We start from the raw sequence: 22,941 nt of genomic DNA, 5'->3' as shown, positions 1-22,941 counted from the left end.
TAAAGAAATGTCAAACTGAGGAAGAAACAGGATCAGTGTCTTATTGCTGAATGGGGCTGCTTCATGCATATCTGTTTATAAATACAGTAAGAGTACTGAGGAATTCCAGCCTTTTGCCTTTGAAGAGGAGGGCTGACAAATCTATTTTTGTAGGCAGGTATTCTTAGCTATTTGGATCTAGCTACATCAGCAGAAGACCACTCTGTCAGAAGACAACAGGAAAAGGACTAATTTTCAAGGAAGGAAAAGGTTAAATGTCAATCTACCTATGGAAAAAAAAAAAGTAAATCATAGAAAATGAAGGGAGTAATAGATGGGAGAAACCAGATCAACTGATTGGAACTATATAGTAGAAATACATAGAATTATTTTATTAATCCAAGCTTATATAAGGCAATATCTAACTGGAATTTCCACCACAAGGAAATACCTTATGAAATGTAATTTTTATTTTTGGCAAATGAAAGTCCAGAAAGCCATCTGAGACATTCTGCTTACAACACACTGTTTTTAACCCCCACCAAATATGAATTTAATAACTAGAGAAAGTGTTTCTTGCATGAAAGACCCTCTTATCAACTGACCTTTGAATCAACAGAAACTGCCACAAAAATTAAAACTAAGTTAAATTGCAGTGACCTTCAATTAATTTAATGTAAAGAGATGTTACTGAGGACACAAGTGACCAAACTAAAACTTTATTTAATCTGGGACAGTTATAGCTGTTTAGATATGTTTTTTAAAGGGGTGAGGAAGATAGTTAGCATTGGCTGATAATCACAAAAAATACAAGCAGAGAGCAGGTCAGAGACTCTATTTAAAGAAAGTCTCTTTACTAGCAGATTCTTCCCAACTTCATATATAGTCGCACATTATCTGTCATGTTCATTTTAATGAGCTCTACACTGAAGTCACATCTTTGACCTCTGGAGTGCAAAGATCAAGTTATCGTAGTTTTATTTCTTGTCAAAAGCTCTGGAATCTATTCTTATCATGGGCTTACTACGACCAATTGTTTTAATGAAACTTGGCCAAATAATGAAGTGAGAGTCAAACTGATGTGTTGCCTACAGCCTTTAAATAATTATTATTTCACCTATAAACCTGCCAAAGCATGTTTTAAGACTCAGGACTCCCTGGAGAGAATGTAGTTTGATTACTAATTGGTATTGTGCTAGAGAAGATGGAAGGAGAGGGGAGCTAGGTTTAATGCTACTTCTTCAATGTTAGCATGACAAGCTGGTAATTATTTCTTCTTATGCCGGTATTTGGTGTTTCTATGTTTGTGCAGTGGTCACCTATATAACTGGGAAGCTAGTATATAACTATATGAAAGCTATATTTTCCTGGTTTCAGTTAGAACAGAATTAATTTTCTTTCTAGTAGCTGGTGGAATGCTGGTGGAATGCTGTGTTTTGGCTTAGGATGAGAAGAGTGCTGATAACACCCCGATGTTTTAATTGTTGCAGAGCAGTGCTTATACCAAGCCAAGGACATCTCAGCCTTTTGCTCTGTCCTGCCAACAGGCAGGCTGGGGGTGCAGTAAGAGCTGGGAGGGGACAGACCCAGGACAGGTGACCCAAACTAGCCAAAGGGGTATTCCATACCATCTGACGTCATGCTAAACAATACATAGGGGTGGCTAGCCGGGGGGAGGGGGCCGGACTGCTCGGGGTTAGGCTGGGCATCGGTCAGCGGGTGGTGAGCAATTGCATTGTGCATCACTTGTTTGTACATATTATTAGTAGAAGTACTATTATCATCATTGTATTATTATTATTATTATTGTTATTAATATCTTCCTGTCTTATTAAACTGTCTTTATCTCAACCCACGGGCTTCACTTTCCATTTCTCTCCCCCGTCCCAGAGAGGGAGGGGGAAGGGTGAGCGAACGGCTGCGCGGTGTTTAGCTGCCGGCCGGGTTAAACCACGACATATATGTAACTGCAGGCTAGTACTGGTTCTCCAATGACAAAGCTGCCAACTTCACCTAATTTTTCAGCTATGGTGAATCACAGAATCATATATAATCTTGGGTTGGAAGGGACCTGAAAGACCACCCAGTTCCAGCCCCCCTTCTATGGGCAGGGATGCCACCCACTAGATCAGGTTTTCCAGGGCCTTGTCCAACCTGCAGTAATTTCAGTTTGCACTTTACCTTGTTTTCTGAGGAGAGTTAATGAAAGTGAGACAAACAATGAACCTGGAGCAAAAAATAAAGTAAAAGTGAAAATAGGTCTGCTTTTACATGGTTCTTTACACTGTAAATAAAATAATTATTTCAGAAAGATGGCAGTAGCCATTCAGTGACTCTGAATTTAAATTTTGCTACAGTGAATACACCCATCCACATTCATCAAGAGAACTATGATACCGAATGTCTTTCTCACAATACTAGAAAATGGACATTGAAATGGTTGAATGGTTGGTAAAACAGTTGCAACTGTAATCACTGAGGGAAAAAATACCTTTCAAAGAAAAGAATGACTTTGGGGTCACCATAACTGCCTACGCTCATAAACTCTGGCGTCAGTTTGTTTCATCTACAGATTTTGTGTATTTTCTTCTGTAAGTCTCATTTCCATGATTTTGCCCTGTCAAATGAGAATTAAAAGATATTTATTTCACTTCCCACTTCCTTCAGAAAACATAGAACTATATTTGAGAATATAGCAATGGGAAGAGCCTGGAAATATTGTTTGATAGCTGAGATTGCCTCTAAATGGTAGCTGTAGAAAGCAGTCTAGACTGTAACTTACAAAGAAACCCTAACAGCATTTTGTAATGGTTTAGAAATCTCAGTTTTCAACCAAAGAATACAAGACATTTCAGAAACTTGTAAACCAAACAGTATTATTAAAACATTCAGTAAATTTCACTCCTTTTGTGCAAGCTAAATGAGATATGTGCTCTCAGTGGCAATTATGCCTCGTTGTTCATGTGGGACCTTGAATTTAAAGCATATTGATGTTTTTGACCCAGATCTAGAAATGATACATTCTCCATCTCACTAGACTGACCCACTAGAGTCATGTGCTGCTGCTAGTAGAGGTCTTAGCTATGTTTGTTTACATTGTCCTGTGAGCCTATTGTCCTAAGGTCAACAATGGCCTTAGGAATAACCTGAAGACATTCTCTGAAAATGGTGGCCCATCCACATGGATGTGCTTAGTAACTGGGTACATTGCGTACCTGCATAGGCTGTCTAAGTTTATCATAGAGATTCATAAATAATCCAACTGTCATGTTGGATCATTGGGTGTTGGATCATTAGGTGATCCAACGCGATCATTATCACCTAACCTTATTACCAAACCTTATATCTCACAGAACAAAATCAAGTATTATCCAAAATCTGCCTTGCAGGGGGCAGTATGGGAAAACTAATAAAGAGTGTGTCGTACCTGCTCATTTGTACCATCAGATGGGACCCTAAAAGGTACAGAGAACTCATATAGCTTAGAAAATAGCTCACATAGATTAGCAAAAGTTCTTGAGCTTTTGTTCTTGATTTGCATGGACAATATAGTGACAACCGCATTTAAATCTCTCTTAAAAGCAATGTTTCTGAAAGATGTTGGAATAAAAGACAATGTGAACTATGATATTCACAAATAGTAGGTTCAAATATGAAAGTATGAATTTCAACATAATACTATCTTCATAAAGATAATTATAGTAGATCTAGTAATTCTCTGGACCTTAACATTATTTGCAAAAAAAAATTACTTACCTGTTTTATCAGGAATGGAGATTATCAGTTCATTTTTCTATTATATTTATAGGATGTTATTGAATGGTATGCTCATAAAGACATTTTACCAATTCTGCTGTACATTTTTGACTGCCAGCCTTCTACTTCTAAATAATACAGACAATGTGATTTTTAAAATGGGACAAAATACTAAGTTGAGCTTATTAAAAAAGAAAAAAATAATAATCCTTTATCCTTTTCCAGAATCCATCCAATGCCTAGTGGAGGCAGGAGAACAGATACAGACCTTATAATACTAATGAGAAAAGTGCTCTTGTGTGAAGAGCAACAATTAATGCTAAGCAAGATAACAATAAACAACAACAAGGTCAGAAATAGCACTGAAACTGTAAAGCATACAATTGATCTTGGGGTAACAAAAGAGATCCATTAAAACTGCAAATAATTCGTGGCTGTGCATGTCATCTATACAAGTACTTTCACTTGCACATGGTAGAGTTCTTTATGACAATACTAATTAAATAGAAATGACTCTCAGTGAGTAACATAGCGTTAAGGCTCCACATGAAACCCAGCACTTCACTGATAGCATCATACCCAACAAGAGAAGAAGAGGTCATCACCAAGGAAAGGAAATCACCAGCTCCAAGGAAAGCGGCCCTTTAATAAAATGCTGTAATAATAATTACAGCAGTAGGTGCACACCCCTGAAACATCATGGCTCTACCTATTAAGCCTTTGCTCAGGACTTTTATCATCTATTACTATCACAAAATTGATTCACACCCTTCAAGCCAAGCACATTGCTGTGTCTGCTTTAACAAACATATTTTTAAGAAAGCTCTTTCTTCTCAGAATAGATCTTCTGTTTCTACACGAGGAAGCTTGTTACTATGAGGAACATCTTTACTAGACGAGAAGGAAAAAAAAGGAAGAGAAAAAAAAAAAAAAAAAAAGCATTGCCAAGGAAGTAAAATAAAATAGGCTGTTAGGATTTGGAAAATGCTTTAAGTCTAAATTCTATCTACTCGATAGCATTATTATATTACTGAATTTTTACATTAAATCTAAGTCAAAGTTTTGGATATTTTAGTGTGTACCTTTTAAAATGGAGTCTTATGCGTGTTTCTTAACTTCCCATTAACCAACTGATTCTTGTGCATATGCTGAAGTACCAGAACAGCCATTAAAGTCAACAGGTCTCAGTCAGGAATAAGTGTATTACTGATTTGTCTCTGTATTTGCAGAAGACTTAAATAAAGATAGAAGAGTCAAGATCAAAGGCCAAATCCAACCTATATATTCATTATGCTAGAACAGTTTGTTTGCTATTTTCTGTAGCCAACAGGGCACAAAATGTGATGCAGTCAGGGTTTGATTCCTCAGCCCAGGCAACTAGATAACTATTTACAGCTGATGAACTCTGGCACAAATCCTGGTAAAGACTGAATTTATACTCCAAACTTTCAAACAAAAGGCTTAACTTTTTGACCTCAATAAATAAATGTTGGTACATCTGAAAACTTCTCCAGTTTTTCCAACTGCACCAGTTAGTCTAATACAAAATATTAACTTGCAAACCTTTCCTCATCTATATCAATGCCATTAATTATCCATTCTGTTACTATATCCATGAAAACTGAAAGCCAGCTCCCAACTCAAAGAGCTTTCATGGTCCGTAAAATATGTTACTGTGTAAACAACTCACAAAACAGAAAATGATCCTTTTAACCAATAGGATAATTATCATCTTTGTCTTTCTTTTACTACCAATCTAACAGAGAAAATGCACTTCAAGATGCAAAGTGTAACATTCCCATACATTTCAAAAATTTGAATAAGAAAATAAGAGAAAAAACAAATCAAAATATGTTTTCATCTAAAGAATACTTAACAAATAACAGATTTTATCATGTTTCATTCAGAGAAAACAGCATTAATAGAAAAAAAAAAACATTTGTCTAATATGCCTTGATTATGCCTGATATTATTAGTTTTCTGGTCAGTTGTGATGAGGTCACTATATTTGGCTTCTGTGAAATGGAATAATGACACTATCTTGTATGCAAAGAGCTTTGTCATGTCCTGATGAGTACTGTACACTAATCAAGTATTTATGAAGTTTCCACTGCTTGAACTCTCCAGAACTACTCTTTATCTACCTTGTTTGATTAAAAAATGTTCTGTCTTCAACCAGTTCTTAAAGGCCTTTTGGCCAGTACAAGTGCAGCTATGACAAACATCACCTCATGCTATAAATTCTATTTTTGCTATGCCCATCTCCATCCCGTTTCTTCAATTCCAGTTTTCCCCTTGGTTTTCTCAGTAGATTTCTCTGCAAAGTTTGGGGAAATAATACTCACATGACAGAAGCAGCTTCAAAGCCACCAAGAACTGACAAAAAATAAATTAAAAATAACAACAACAAAAAAGCTTCTAAACTTTAAAAGTGGATTCTTTATAATTACAAATGCAGGATCATTTTCAAAATGAAACACAATTTTTAGATTGACAGTACAACTTTCTCTTTACCTCAGCATCTGTTTGTAACATGGTGGTCGTAACAGTCAACTGTTTCCCAAATATTTTATCTGGTGTTGGTCCTGAAAAAAGTGAATCGACTGAATATCTCTTTAATTCAGTTTCTGTTCCTTTCCAACAGTTATTCCTAGACCCTTCATAGATGGGTACCTGAAACTTTGTTGTAGCAAAGCATTAAATAGTTTGTATGCAGATAATTTTTATTCTTACTGTAATTTATCTGCAGCTGGAAACTAGTTGTAATGTCACTGTCAATGTAATGTAATTAAAAACTGTCAATATAACTGTAATGTACTGTCAGTGTAACTGCAAATAACTAATGCAATTACAAATATTCTTATTATTCATAGAACACTTCTTGAATGCAGCTAAGCTTTAGAGTATTGGTTACATTTTATGGCATGTATTTTATAGGCAACTGTTCTATGGTCTGGGCCAAAATGAATATCAAAAAATACATCGTTTCATCAAAATGAAATTTCTTCATTCAGTTCTTTGACTATCTCTTTGCTTTACTACTCCCATCAGATGACGATTAAATTATTTCACCTCCGTAATAGGAACTGATATTATGTATCCTAATACTTTTCTGCTTCCTAAATTGAAGTGTCCCCAACTTTGCAGTCTCCTCTCATTTTATTCTAAAATGCCTTCAATAACCTTGGAAGCTTGCCTCCAGTCAATATCTATAAAATACTTTGGAACAGTAATCTCTTTTGAGAACAGACACACTTATCTTTTAATTCAACATCAACATGGAACCGTTAAGGTTGGAAGGGACCTCTTGAAATAATCTAGTCCAACATCCTTGCTCAAGCAGGGTCAGCTGGAGAAGGTTGTCTAGGATCATCTCGACTTGGGGTTTGAATGGAGACTTCACAAACTCTCTGTGAAACCTGTCTTAGTGTTTGACAACAACTGCAGTAAAAGTTTTTTCTTGACTTTTTACCAACTTCACAGAAGGCAAGTTGCATATGAAAATAATTTTCCCATATAAATAGAGCACAAAAGCAAAAATGGAGACATACATGCTAAGATTCTTCTCAACATCTTGAGGCAGAATGCAATCATTTTCTGATGAAAAATATTTTGGAGCATACTGGATCTATTTTTCCTGTTTTCTTGCATTCTCATCCAGTCATTCTAAAAGCCTGAGCTGTCTCCTCTGGGAGACTTACTGTTGCTATGTCTATACACAGAGTTCATTGTTTCAAGTACTCTGCAAGTCAGATTAATTAAAGTATTCACCTTGTTTATTTCACCGCTGCTGAATCAAGGCAGACCTGTATCTTGTAAGAATAGGAGAACTTTACACTTCTACTTTAAAAGCACATTCCACACCAAGTAATTGATTTTCCTCATGGGGACCAATTACAAAATATGAAGGAAAATGACACTGATATTGCACCTTCAAAACCACCAGCAGAAATAGTAACAGAAGAAAGATACTTATCAGTTATTTTTGGCTCCTTCCAGACCTCTATCAGAGTCCTCCTAATTTTAGATTTCAGCCCCTTGTTACAACTTAACTTTCATTCAAGTCATTATTCAAATTTGTCACAATAAATTTAGAAAACTACAGCTGAGCAACAGACTATAACTTAATTTAGATTTTTAATAACTCCTACTGATTATGTACATTACGAGAATAAAATTCAAGTAACAACAGGCATGTATTACAATAGGAAATTTATTGCACATATTTTGCAGTCCTCCATTATGGCCTAACCACTACAAATAGTCAAACTTTGTAAAAGCACTAGGGATTATGATGTTAAGGTGCTCAGTGTGGCTGGTGAGAAATGCCATTTTGTAATAAAGAAACTGAGGCACAACCAGCATGGCAATTTTCAGAAGAGTATGCGATAACCTCTGGCATGTATGCAAACCACAGATCCTCTCACCACTCCTCTTACAAGCCAATCATTATAAACATATTCATTGATCTCTGCATGTTAGGACACCCTTAGCATAGCTTTCTAAATCACAAGTCCAGAGGAGAAAAAAAAAAGCCTAAAATGTATCTTGATAGATTTTTATTTAAAAAATCTTCATAAATTCAGAATCATATATGAAGACATAAGTCCAAAATGGGGAATTTTATCTAAGCACTGGAAAATGAATCCTTAAAACCAACAGCAAGAACACGCTTTTGAGAACTGAGTCAGAGGTAGAAGCTATGGGCAAGCTGGATTCTTCCTGAAAGAGAGTGGTACTACTTCAAATGTTCCTTTCTAATTAAAATTATTAAAAACCCATGTTAATTCTATGTTGCAATGTACACTTTAAAATATATATTATTTTGATGTCTTTTTTTTTTTTTAAACATTTATATTTACAGTCAATTCACATTTTGAAAATCATATTTCCTTAGTGTAATCTATATTATATTAAGGCATTATTACAGAGAAAGATGCTGCCTATCTTCTCCAGCTAATGTTGCAGGGAAAAAAAAAGTCTCCAGGGAATAAAAGAATTTCAATATTTATCCTAACATTCTTTAAATCTGTTTTTCCTCCATCTTTGCTTTTCTCATCTTTTTTTCTATTCCTGATTATTATACTGTACCGTGCCACGCATATGCCTCTTTCCTTTAATTACTTTTCCTACTTACTTGTTCATCCACGTTTTTACTGCTTGTCGCTAAGCAACATGCATAACATTAGGACATACATTCATTTATCTTCGAACATGTTCTACTTCCTATTTGTGTCATTCTCTTCCAATACTTTATCCCATTCAATTTTGCCATTGATTTCCACATTCTTTCATGTCTTGTTCACAGTAACTGGCCTAAAAATACCTATTCAATTTTTAATATAAGTCCTAAGAAGCCTATATAGTTTTTAATACTCAATGTTGATGCTCCTCTTTCATTTTTATCACTATTCAATTACAATAAATAAATAAATAAATAAAAACAGTTGATACAGAAAACATTCCATAGTAAAAAGAAAGGTATCTGTTAAGTTGCACAGAGGTATGAAGTCAAGGATAGAAGAGTGAAAGGCTACCAAGAACAGATCCCCTGGAAGGGCAAAAGACCACATGAGTTAGCATCTAAGATTCACCTGCTCTCATTATGTGGCAGGGTCTTGGAGGTAGAGAAAATTGTAAATTAGATGCAGCTATGAAAAAGGAGCTAATGTGGGATTTAAAAAGCAGAATGTCTTGGATAAACCAATTACTTTGGCAATTAGGAAACAGAAAGCTTTGGTCGTGTATCTGTTTCTTGAAATCTGTACAGAATAGGAAGCAGGTTAAATTTAGTAAACTCTTTCCAGAAGATTTTTAAGACTATATAGACATCACAGGTGTCTACTTGTAAGAATTCTTCTTTACTTTAACAAAAATCAGAAAGTTTGGTTATAAACTATTACAGAATATGAAAGAAATTCAACCACCTGCCATTCTTTCTAGTCATGGAATATTTCCAAAACCCAGATGGGTTACAGTAGGGTAAAAAGTAGTTCATAAAATCCTAAATTAGTCTTCCAAAATAACAGAAGCTGCCAGCATCAATCCAATTTTCTCTTTTTGAAAAAAAAAAAAAAAAAAAAAAAAGGTGAGCAGAAACAAGGTATTTAATGTGTACAGAAATAACGAAATCTATCTATCCTCCTATAGATTTCCTACATCTCCCTATCACAATAACCTGATTCCCCAGTGACTTCTCCCTTTACAAGACTTCCAAATCTTTTCATGTTTCTCACCCTTTTTCTTGCATTGTCTCCCATGTGTTCAGCTGAGTAAGAGGCAGGATATGCCACAGCTGATTGAAGCTATATTTATGTTTAAAAACTACCTATATGTAGGCAGGCAGGAACCAGAATGGTATATGGTAGTATCGGTAAAAAGTCACAATACGGAATGGGGAGTGAAGGTGTTTGCCTACTCCAGAGTAGACAGTATTTTGTAAGTTTCTTCAGCTAACCTTGTCTTTAAATGTTTCTTGCACATGTCAGCATATGTATGATCCCTTTAAAAGGCCTCTGATTAAGTTTGCATTAAACTGTGCAATCGAGTGCCCTCTTAAGCCAAAACTATTTGAGCACAGACAAAACTTTATCTAGTTTTCCCATTTACTCCAAAAATCTTGCTCCATTCTTAGTCTTTCACAGAACTAAGAGACATTAAGAGGGGTGAGTAGGAAGGGAGGAGAAATCAATAGATCCATCAACATAATTTCTACTAGCATTTTATTTACTACATGGTATCATTCATACACCAGCATGATTTAGTCCATGTCAATGCTATAATGACTGCCCTACTTTCTTCAAGTTCTCAATAAATCTATATAGTCAACAAACTTGGCTTAAAATAAAACATTCAATTTTCCCCATTTTACATATTAGGCTTCTGGCACTTATTAAAAAAAAAAAAAAAAAAAAAAAAAAAAAAAAAAAAAAGCACAGATTTAAATGTTTTTGTTGTTTTTAATGTATTTCTTTGCAGCCTGTTTAAATGTGTACTTTTCTCCACTGCTGTTCCTGCAAAGTAGGCCCTGCATAAACTAGCAGTTCTCCTAGACCATCAGGGACCACAGGCAGCACCAGCCTTGCAAACAAGCCAACCAAATCAGAGAAGCCATATCTCATAAAACAGACTAAAAGACAAAAATGTCCAAATTTTACAATTGGTTAGCATGGAGAACAGTTACCTGTGGTGGTTCCGCTCGAGTGGGCAGCCGAGCTCCACCACAGCCGCTCTCTCACTCCCCCTCCTCAAAGAGGAATGGGGAGAAAATACGATGAAAAGGGCTCAAAGGTTGAGATAAGGACAAGAAGTTCACGCAGTAATTATTGTAACGGGCAAAACAGACTCGGCATAGGGAGACAGTAAGATTTATTGCTTATTACTAACAAGCTAGAGAAGTGAGAACCAAAGGAAAGAAACCAAAACCACCTCCCCCCTCATCCACTCTCTTCCACTTCCTCCCCCCGAGCAGCGCAGGGGAACGGGGGAATGGGGGTTATGGTCAGTCTACAGCACTTCTTCTCTGCCGCTCCTTCTCGGTCACTCTCGTCCCCTGTGCTGTGGGGTCCCACCCACGGGATGCAGTCCTTGATGAACTGATCCGGCGTGGGCTTCCCACAGGCAGCAGCTCTTCCAGAACTGCTCCAGATACGGGTCCGTACCACGGGGTCCATCCCTCAGGAGAAAACTGCTCCAACCTGGCTCCCCCACGGGCAGCAGCTCCTGCCAGGTCACCTGCTCCTGCGTGGGCTCCTCTCCACGGGCTACAGGTCCGGCCCAGAATCTGCTCTGGCAGGGGTCTTCCACAGGTGACAGCCTGTGTCGGTGCAGGGCCACCTGCTCCACCGTGGTCTCCTCCACGGGCTGCAGAGTGGAGCCCTGCTCCACCGTGGTACTCCATGGGCTGCAGGGGGGACATCCTGCTTCATCATGGTCCTCACCACAGGCTGCAGGGGACTTCTGCTCCGGCGCCTGGAGCACCTCTCCCCCTCCTTCTTCACTGACCTTGGAGCCTGCGAGGCTGTTCCTCAGTCCTCTCCCTCTCCCAGCTGCTGTGTGGCGCAGAGTTTTTTTCCCTGTCTTAAATATGCTCTCACAGAGGTGCAAAATAACATCACTTATTGGCTCTACTCTGGTCAGCAGTGGGGCCCTTACCAAACATGGGACAGCTTCTAGATCCTTCTCACAGAAACCACCCCATGGCCCCTTGCTACCAAAACCTTGCCACATAAACACACTACATTACCATGTAAGAACAGTGCTTTTCAAATCCATTGAATTCTAACTACTAACACTGCCTAGGGGAATTACCTATAGTATTAGTCACTTGAATTCAGAAGCAACAGACACTAAAAGTCATACCTTCCTCTGTTATCTTTATGTGTATATGTGAGGTATGATTACTGTTTACCTTCTGCCAAATGAAGGAACAACAGCAACTGCAAAAGGAAATTCACTACCAGAAGAGGCCAACTATGAAAAGCTTCCAGTCCTGAACAGTCAGGATTTAAAGTGTGAAAAACAGAAATGAGTCTGTACAAAAGAACTGCTGTGCTGTACAAACATAGGAAAATAAGTATAACACACCCTAAAATCTATCTTCAGAAAAAAAGAACAACATTTAAGTGAGGGCAGGAGAACAAATTAGTTAATTATAGCCTTGTTAATTAAATGCATCAGCAACTCCTTACTGACCTTTTTTACTAGACAACTCCACATCAGACTCCATTTGAAGTGCTTATGAAGCACAGTTTGCCAGCATGAAAAAGTTAGCCTGAAGAATTTATTAACCTTCCAACACAAGAAGCCAAGAGGAAAAGAGTAAATAGTTGAGAAAATTCTTTCAAATAAAACTTGAAATGCCCTTTGATTTACACTTTTTTTTTTTTTTTCCAGAGTTGTTAGTTTTTCAATATAGAATTAGTATAAAGAACAAATTATTAGGTTCTTCTACTGGAATAACAGTCACAATGAATAATTCCAGTCATGAAATATTATGTATGTTTATGCATAAATAGATGACCATGCTCCATGTATATTTGCTAACTTAGGGAAAGAATTCACATTACATTTGGCATTGTACTGCATATACCATATTTGTGTTACTCGTGGGAAAAAAGCAGTCGATAAAGACCTACAGAAAGAAGAGAATGTTCTGCCAAGTTTGTGTCGTGGTTTAACCCGGCTGGCAGCTAAACACCACGCAGCCGTTCGCTCACCCTCCCCCCTCCCTCTCTGGGACGGGGGAGAGAAATGGAAAGTGAAGCCCGTGAGTTGAGATAAAGACAGTTTAATAAGACAGGAAAATAATAATAATAATAATAATAATGATGATACAATGGTGATAATACGAAAGTAATAATAGTATGTACAAACAAGTGATGCACAATGCAATTGCTCACCACCCGCTGACCGATGCCCAGCCTAACCCCGAGCAGTCCGGCCCCCTCCCCCCGGCTAGCCACCCCTATATATTGTTTAGCATGACGTCAGATGGTATGGAATACCCCTTTGGCTAGTTTGGGTCACCTGTCCTGGGTCTGTCCCCTCCCAGCTCTTACTGCACCCCCCAGCCTGCCCGTTGGCAGGACAGAGCAAAGGCTGAGATGTCCTTGGCTTAGTATAAGCACTGCTCTGCAACAATTAAAGCATCGGGGTGTTATCAGCACTCTTCTCATTCTAAGCCAAAACACAGCATTCCACCAGCTACTAGGAAGAAAATTAATTCTGTGCTAACTGAAACCAGGACATCTATCCACCCCTTATTCCATACCATTTATGTCATGCTCAGGTTACACTCTTTTCCATACATTCTAATTAGTCACCTATAGTAATCATGGTAGTGATAATATACAGTATAATATACTATTTAACATGGTGCAATTCAGTTCATGGGCTATTCTCACCCAGTATTAAATCTCCTTGAGGTACACACCGGACCTCTCCGTTCTTTTGCATTACCCACCAAGTATATCCAGGTCCCTGAGCGAAAACAATTCCACGAATAGGTTTGCCTTTTCCTGAGGCAGGAGTAGCCCAGACTGTTTTACCCAGCATATTTTTTACATGCACTACAGGAACTTTATCCCCATCTACAGTACGTAACAGGTTTGATTGGGCAGGTCCAGCTCGGTTGGTAGATCCCCTAGTATTGACTAACCAGGTGGCCTTTGCCAAATGCGTATCCCAGTTTTTGAACGTCCCAGCGCCCATTGCTTTCAAGGTAGTCTTTAACAGGCCATTGTATCGTTCAACTTTCCCGGAGGCTGGTGCATGATAGGGGATGTGATACACCCATTCAATACCATGTTCTTTGGCCCAAGTGTCTATAAGGTTGTTTCGGAAGTGAGTCCCATTGTCTGATTCTATTCTTTCTGGGGTGCCATGTCGCCATAGGACTTGCTTTTCAAGGCCCAGGATGGTGTTCCGGGCGGTAGCATGAGGCACAGGATATGTTTCCAGCCATCCGGTGGTTGCTTCCACCATTGTAAGTACGTGGCGCTTGCCATTGCGAGTTTGAGGGAGTGTGATGTAATCAATCTGCCAGGCCTCTCCATATTTATATTTCAGCCATCGTCCTCCATACCAAAGAGGCTTTGACCGTTTGGCTTGCTTGATTGCAGCACATGTTTCACAGTCATGAATAACCTGTGCTATAGCGTCCATGGTCAAGTCCACCCCTCGATCACGAGCCCATCTGTATGTTGCATCTCTACCTTGATGGCCTGAGGTGTCATGGGCCCATCGGGCTATAAATAATTCACCTTTATGCTGCCAATCCAGGTCCACCTGAGCTACTTCAATCTTAGCAGCCTGATCCACCTGCTGGTTGTTTTGATGTTCTTCAGTAGCCCGATTCTTGGGCACATGAGCATCTACGTGGCGTACTTTCACAGCCAGGTTCTCTACCCGAGCAGCAATATCTTGCCACAATGCAGCAGCCCAGATAGGTTTGCCCCTACGCTGCCAGTTGTTTTGCTTCCATTGCTGTAACCATCCCCACAGGGCATTTGCTACCATCCATGAATCGGTGTAGAGATAGAGAACTGGCCATTTTTCTCGTTCAGCAATGTCTAAAGCCAGCTGAATGGCTTTCACTTCTGCAAACTGACTCGATTCACCTTCTCCCTCAGCAGCTTCTGCAACTCGTCGCGTAGGACTCCATACAGCAGCCTTCCATCTCCGATGCTTCCCCACAATACGACAGGACCCATCAGTGAACAGGGCATATTTCTTTTCATTCTCTGGCAACTGGTTGTACAGTGGGGCTTCTTCAGCACGACCCACCTCCTCCTCTGATGATATCCCAAAGTATTTGCCTTCTGGCCAGTCCATGATCACTTCCAATATTCCTGGGCGACTGGGGTTTCCTATTCGAGCCCGCTGAGTAATCAGTGCAACCCACTTGCTCCATGTAGCATCAGTTGCATGATGCGTAGAGGGGACCCTTCCCTTGAACATCCAGCCTAGTACCGGTAATCGGGGTGCTAGGAGGAGCTGCGCTTCAGTACCGACCACCTCCGAAGCAGATCGAACTCCTTCATATGCTGCCAATATCTCCTTTTCAGTTGGAGTATAGCGGGCCTCAGATCCTCTGTATCCCCGACTCCAAAACCCCAGAGGCCGACCTCGAGTTTCCCCAGGTTCTTTCTGCCAGAGGCTCCAGGTGGGGCCGTTCTCCCCGGCTGCAGTGTAGAGCACATTCTTTACATCTGGTCCTGTTCGAACTGGCCCAAGGGCTACTGCATGGACTATTTCCTGCTTGATTTGTTCAAAGGCTTGTCGTTGTTCAGGGCCCCATTCAAACTCATTCTTCTTACGAGTTACTTGGTAGAGTGGGTTTACAATCAGACTGTAATTTGGGATGTGCATTCTCCAAAACCCCACAACACCTAGGAAAGTCTGTGTTTCTTTTTTGTTAGTTGGTGGAGACATAGCTGTTATTTTGTTGATCACATCCATTGGGATTTGACGACGTCCATCTTGCCATTTTATTCCTAAAAACTGGATCTCCCGTGCAGGTCCTTTGACTTTATTTTGTTTTATGGCAAAACCGGCTTTCAGAAGGATTTGGACTATTTTCTTCCCTTTCTCGAAAACTTCCTCTGCTGTGTCACCCCACACAATAATGTCATCGATGTACTGCAGGTGTTCAGGAGCTTCCCCCTGCTCTAGTGCAGACTGGATCAGCCCATGGCAAATGGTAGGGCTGTGTTTCCACCCCTGGGGCAGCCTATTCCAGGTATATTGGACTCCCCTCCAAGTGAAGGCAAATTGTGGCCTGCACTCTGCTGCTAGAGGGATGGAGAAAAAATGCATTAGCGATATCAATTGTGGCGTACCACTTGGCTGCCTTCGATTCAAGTTCATACTGAAGTTCCAGCATGTCCGGCACTGCAGCACTCAGTGGTGGCGTGACTTCGTTCAGGCCGCGATAGTCCACTGTTAGTCTCCACTCGCCATTAGACTTTCGCACTGGCCATATGGGACTATTGAAAGGTGAATGAGTCTTGCTGATCACTCCTTGGCTCTCCAATTGACGAATTAGCTTATGGATGGGAATCAGGGAGTCTCGGTTGGTGCGATATTGCCGCCGGTGCACAGTTGTGGTAGCAATTGGCACTTGCTGTTCTTCGACCCTCAGCAACCCCACAACAGAAGGGTCCTCTGAGAGACCAGGCAAGGTAGATAATTGTTTAATGCCCTCTGTCTCTAAGGCAGCAATACCAAAAGCCCACCGGAACCCTTTTGGGTCCTTGCAGTATCCTCTTCTAAGATAGTCTATGCCAAGGATACATGGAGCATCCGGACCAGTCACAATGCGGTGCTTTTCCCACTCATTCCCAGTCAGACTCACTTCAGCCTCCAATACAGTCAACTGCTGAGATCCCCCTGTCACTCCACAAATATAGATGGGCTCTGGTCCTTTATAGCTCGATGGCATTATAGTACATTGTGCACCGGTGTCTACTAAAGCCTTATACTTCTGTGCGCGTGATGTGCCAGGCCATCGAATCCACACAGTCCAATAAACTCGATTGTCCCTTTCCTCCCCCTGGCTGGAGGCAGGGCCCCCCCTAATCCTGGTCAGAATCTTCCTCGTTTCTGTGTTTGAAGGACTGTCTGCTGGAAGTTGGAGCAGCAAACTTTTCGGAGAATCCCTTTTTCCTGATTGTTTTCTTTTGCAACTCACGTACCCGTGCCTCTAGGGTCGCGGTAGATTTTCCATCCCACTTTCTCATGTCCTCTCCATGGTCTCGTAAGTAAAACCACAGGGTGGCACGGGGTGAGTACCCACCATATCGTCTTCCTTGTGTGGGTGAACGCCTACCCCTGACAGCTGAGACACTGCTTTGTACAGGTGCGAAGGAGAATAATCTCTCTTCAAGTTGGTGAACCTTTTCAGAAAGTTTCTCCCAAGTGTTCTCCTTTGGTCGGTGGGCACTGGTTGGTTCAGGTGGGGAGGACAATAGATTCTCTTCAAGTTGGTGAACCTTTTCAGAAAGTTTCTCCACAGCTGAGACGCAGGCCTGTAAGGAAGAGGAGAGACTTTCTTCGTACTGCCGGAGTTGTTTAGCTGCTTCACCCACTGTGGGTTCCTCATCCTCTTTCCAGGCCATTATTGCCAATGAGCTGGCATATGATGATGGTGCACTCCGTACAAACTTCCGCCACATGGGTCGTGTACACTTGACTTCATCTGGATCTGTGGATGTTTGTTTGAGGTCTGGATCCTCATAAATCACTTCCCGTACGGCTAATTCCCTCAGGTACTGGATTCCCTTCTCCATAGTGGTCCACTTGCCTGGTAGACATAAAATATCTTCCTTGAAGGGATACCTTTCCCTCACAGCTGAGAGGAGACGCCTCCAGAGGCTGGTGGGTCGTGCTCCATCTGCAATTGCTTTGTCAATGCCGGCGTCTCGAGCAAGGGATCCCAGCCGCTTGGCTTCCCTGCCGTCTAATTCCACACAATTGGCTCCAGAGTCCCAGCACCGGAGCAGCCAGGTGACAAGCTGCTCACCTATACAGCGACCAAAATCTTTTCGCACATCTCGTAGCTCGCGCTCGTTTAGGCTTCGGGTAGTTACTGTTGCTCTTTCGGCATCCTCATCTTCCTCCTCCTGAATCCTTGACGGCCCAGCGTCGTCATCATCTTCGTCATCTCTATACTTAGTTTTGGCAGAAGCCTTACCTGGATTGGCAGAAGACTCTCTGCGTTCTAAACGACTTGAATTTCTATACCATATTTTCACCTTCTCTACAGGGGCAGCTTGCACTGCTACTGCTCGTTTCTCTGACTTTGTTACAGGGTCTGCCACAGGGGTTGGAATGCCCTCTGCAGGGTCAACTTGCACTGCTACAGCTCGTTTCTCTGACACGGCCACAGGAGCTGGAGCGGCTACAGGAGCTGGAGCAGTTGCAGGAACCGGAGCTGTAGCGGCTACAGGAGCTGGAGTTGGAGCTGGAGCAGTTGCAGGAGCTGGGACTGGAGCAGCAGTAGGAGCTGGAGCTGGAGCGGCTTCAGGAGCTGGAGCTGGAGCGACTTCAGGAGCTGGGACTGGAGCAGCTTCAGGAGCTGGAGTTGGAGCTGGAGCAGTTGCAGGAGCTGGGACTGGAGCAGCAGTAGGAGCTGGAGCTGGAGCGGCTTCAGGAGCTGGAGCTGGAGCGACTTCAGGAGCTGGGACTGGAGCAGCTTCAGGAGCTGGGACTGGAGCAGTTGCAGGAACTGGGACTGGAGTAGCGGCCGGAGCTGGAACTGGAGCGACTGCAGGAACTGGGACTGGGGCGGCTTCAGGAGCTGGGACTGGGGCGGCTTCAGGAACTGGGACTGGAGCGGCTGCAGGAGCTGGGACTGGAGCGGCTGCAGGAGCTGGGACTGGAGTGGCTGCAGGAGCTGGGACTGGAGCATCTGCAGAAGCTGGGACTGGAGCATCTGCAGAAGCTGGGACTGGAGCGGCTGCAGAGTCCACCGTAGGGGTCACAGTGGCCGTTGGATCTGTCACGGGACTTGGAGTGGCCGCAGGGTCTGTCACTAAGTTGATAGCAGTATCCATGGCAGCTCGATAGGCGTAAGCCAGGCCCCAGCATGTTACAATGATTTGTGTTACTTTGGAACTTCCCGAATCGCGACACCTTTTATTCAAGCATTCTGCCAGTTTTTGAGGATTTTGCACTTGTTCAGGGGTGAATTTCCAAAACACTGGGGTGCCAACTGGTCTAGATGCCTGCCCATATCCTCCCATACTCCCTGCCACCCACAACTATACTGCCTCCGGGCAGATCTCCGGATGAGCTTCCTAAGTAGTTGTTTAACTTTAAGCAGAACCTGAAGTGCATTCAGGAGGCAGAACAACAGGACTATGCTGGTCTGAGTATCCCAAGGATATTCAATATCTTGGAGAGCTATTGTAATAAACTCGGAGGATAAGAGGGTGGTGAAGGAGGAAGGGAGAGTGATCAAGGAGGGTACAGGGGTGGTGAAGGAGAAAGGGAGAGTGATCAAGTAAGAAAAATTATCTTCCCCTTTCCCCTCCACAGATTGACTCCCTAATGAAAAAAGGCAACAGATATAATTGCTAATAGTTTCCAAAATACAGTTTCCAAAGTATAGAATCGAAGATGTTACTGAGTACAAATACCAGGTTAGAGTCATGGCCAGATATTTCATCATCTCATAAGCCACTGATACAACACACAGTACCATAATGGTCTGAAACCAGGGCCCGGAGAGGATAAACAACATGACAGAGAGCACATACGGAAAATAACGTGCTATAATACTCAATTTGGAAAACAGGCGCAGCACAGTTGAGATTAAAGCAATCAGCATTATGACAAGTGACTATTAAGCAGGTCTAATACTTATACCAATTTTAGTTTAACACACTCTGGTCAGATCTGCCGTTATCTCAACCTTTCGTGCCCCACGTTGGGCGCCAAAAAGACTGTCGTGGTTTAACCCGGCTGGCAGCTAAACACCACGCAGCCGTTCGCTCACCCTCCCCCCTCCCTCTCTGGGACGGGGGAGAGAAATGGAAAGTGAAGCCCGTGAGTTGAGATAAAGACAGTTTAATAAGACAGGAAAATAATAATAATAATAATAATAATGATGATACAATGGTGATAATACGAAAGTAATAATAGTATGTACAAACAAGTGATGCACAATGCAATTGCTCACCACCCGCTGACCGATGCCCAGCCTAACCCCGAGCAGTCCGGCCCCCTCCCCCCGGCTAGCCACCCCTATATATTGTTTAGCATGACGTCAGATGGTATGGAATACCCCTTTGGCTAGTTTGGGTCACCTGTCCTGGGTCTGTCCCCTCCCAGCTCTTACTGCACCCCCCAGCCTGCCCGTTGGCAGGACAGAGCAAAGGCTGAGATGTCCTTGGCTTAGTATAAGCACTGCTCTGCAACAATTAAAGCATCGGGGTGTTATCAGCACTCTTCTCATTCTAAGCCAAAACACAGCATTCCACCAGCTACTAGGAAGAAAATTAATTCTGTGCTAACTGAAACCAGGACAGTTTGCTATTTAGAAGTGTGAGACAAACAGCGGAGTATTTATTAGATGAATCAGGAGACACTGTGAGTTACAGTAGACAAGATGAATCAAAACTATCAAGCAAGAAAACACACGTTGTTCATTCCCCCATTTCCTACAATTCTTTGATTTCAAAAGTGATTAACAATACTAGAAGTTTATAAACACGGGACAAAGAAAGACGTATAAAACACAGTAGGCATGGCACTGGTTAACTAGGAATATCCTAAAAAATAAAATAAATCCCTAACACAAGGTGGTTATAAGAGGATCATTATTTTTCTTGCTAGCTGTACTTACCAATTACAGAGATCACCGATGCATTTTTCAACAGCAAAACTGCGTTCTACCTGTGGAATTTGGCTTACTTTCAGCAAAGCTCAAAACTTTCCCAGAAAAGAAGACTTCAAATCAAGGAGGACTTGAAATAATTTCTTCATCTGTTTCTGAAGGCTATTTTACAATAGGGAGTGATGCATTACCTTGAGAGGAAGATCTGAATTTGTTCCTCTATGATTTTTGTGGTGCAAGAAATATGACCTTTGTCAGGAATGTACTCCCCTGCTTGCAAAGTGAGCACATATTCTGATGCCTCTACTTACGTAATTCTGACAAAGGGCTTTCAATAGGCATTCAATCAAATAATTGATTGAAACATCGTAACGCTGCAAAATTTTGGTTTTGCTGAAATTGATTTGCAGTTTCCAAATCAATTCTTTCATACTTCCTATGAGATGCAAATATTTAATCAAACTTTGTAAACACAGCATTTTAACTGGAATAAGAGAAAGAAAAAAAAAAAAAACACACTACCCTAACTAGATAGGAAGAATTGGTGAATTCCAGATTATTGGAAGAAATTTGGAATTGGGGAGGGAAAAGAGGAAGGGAATCTCTTCTTCTGAGCTGCCCAACAGCCTTAGGACATTAGGAATGTGCTGCAAAGCTCTAAAGCCTACTGGCACTTTATTATTAACTTGGCAGAAAAGTCCCACAAGAGAAAAAACAAAAACAAACAAACAAACAAAAAACATTTCCTAAATTGTCAAAATAATTTTTGAGAAGTTCAGTTATTGTTAAACACATGTGAGAATTGGGAGCAGACTGAATACATCTGTAGTACAGATATACATATATACACAGAATATAAATAGCATTTTCCATATCAAGATGAAGAGACTGTGTCATGCCAAGTACACCTAACAGAGGACATAGAGTATTGGTGGTACATCATATGACAAAAGATCCTTCTGCTCATTTTTTCTTGTTTATAACTGGATTCAGCTATAAATGATAATGAAAAGATACCACATCAGGTTACTCAGATGACATGTCACCTGATGATAGAATTGGAAACTGTAAACGTCAACAGCCATGGCTTGGCTGTGAAAACAAATAAATTAATATAATTCAGTTAGAAGAGTCTGTGTACAATGAAGAGAATGAAATTACAGCTGTTGCACAATTCTAAGACACAGAACCTGGATAGTAACAGTTCAAAGTTGAAATGGATCTGTGAGTTTCATGTGGGAAATTGTAACTGTTTGTATTAGTGAAAAGTTCCAAAAGAAGCATGAGAAAATTCCTAGAAAAAAAGTTGCTGTTCTACAGAAACATGGGAATAAAAATAGCCTATCTGACAAATGAACAGTCTCCTGCCCCAGCTCACTGCCTCTCACAGTGGTCATCATCACATTCCAAATAAAAGAAATATTATGGAGTACTTTACCCAATAAAAACAGGCGTGTTTTTTTGTTGTTGCTGTTGTTGCTTTTCCTATACCTGGTTAATAACCAACATAGACAAAGAAAGAAAAATAGGAGAAAAAAAAAAAAAAAAGTGAATTCTTAGGGGTGAGGTGAGATGAAAGAATTAGAAATGAAAGGATTGAGATTCTACAAACCACTTACCAACAGTGTAAGAAAATGTCATAGAAGGTTATTTTTGCAAAGGAAAATATGATTTAGTGTGACTGTTACCTTTCGTATCACTGCTACAGAACAGAAACACAGCATGAAGAATTCTGAAGCCACATTTTCTGATCAGGTCTGAGAGAAGGAAGTCTAGAGTGGGGCAGTGAAGGCCTTTTTGTAGAAAGCACTTTTCAAACAAAATAGTAACACAAGAGGGTACGTTTCTTCAGGATATGTGTCAGGTAAGTACTGTGAGTGCTCAAGGATGATACTAACAAAGGTTCATAACCGACTAGCATTTTATTGGGAATATCTAAAATTGTTCACAATGAGAGGAAACTGAATCCTCTTGACTCCAATGAATCAGTGGATTGAATAGAGCTTTCTCTGTACTAACTTGCTGGTAATGACACTGAAGTTCTGTGTGAAAGCCACATATACTCTTTCTTATGTTTAGATGCACTGTATTTGTAAGAGAAAAAGCTAGGAAAGGCACACAGACCCCAGACACAGAGAAAGAGATCGTTGAAAGACCTGGTAAGGAAGTTAACAAAATTTGTTATTCAAATTACCAATAAATACATCAACACTCAGAATTTTTACCTGCAGCACCCTCAATCATTCTTTTAGCTATTTTGTTCAATCACCAGATAGTCGCAATAGACAATCTTTGTTGGGAGAAAAAAACACCATTTATTGTTTTCTTTTTGGCATAGGACACATCGTCCCTATCATAGCTTCAGG

The sequence above is a fragment of the Aythya fuligula genome, chromosome 5, assembly GCF_009819795.1.
Source record: "Aythya fuligula isolate bAytFul2 chromosome 5, bAytFul2.pri, whole genome shotgun sequence".
NCBI classification, from domain to species: domain Eukaryota; kingdom Metazoa; phylum Chordata; class Aves; order Anseriformes; family Anatidae; genus Aythya; species Aythya fuligula.
The sequence above is the reverse complement of the archived record's forward strand: the minus strand, read 5'-3'. Positions refer to the sequence as shown.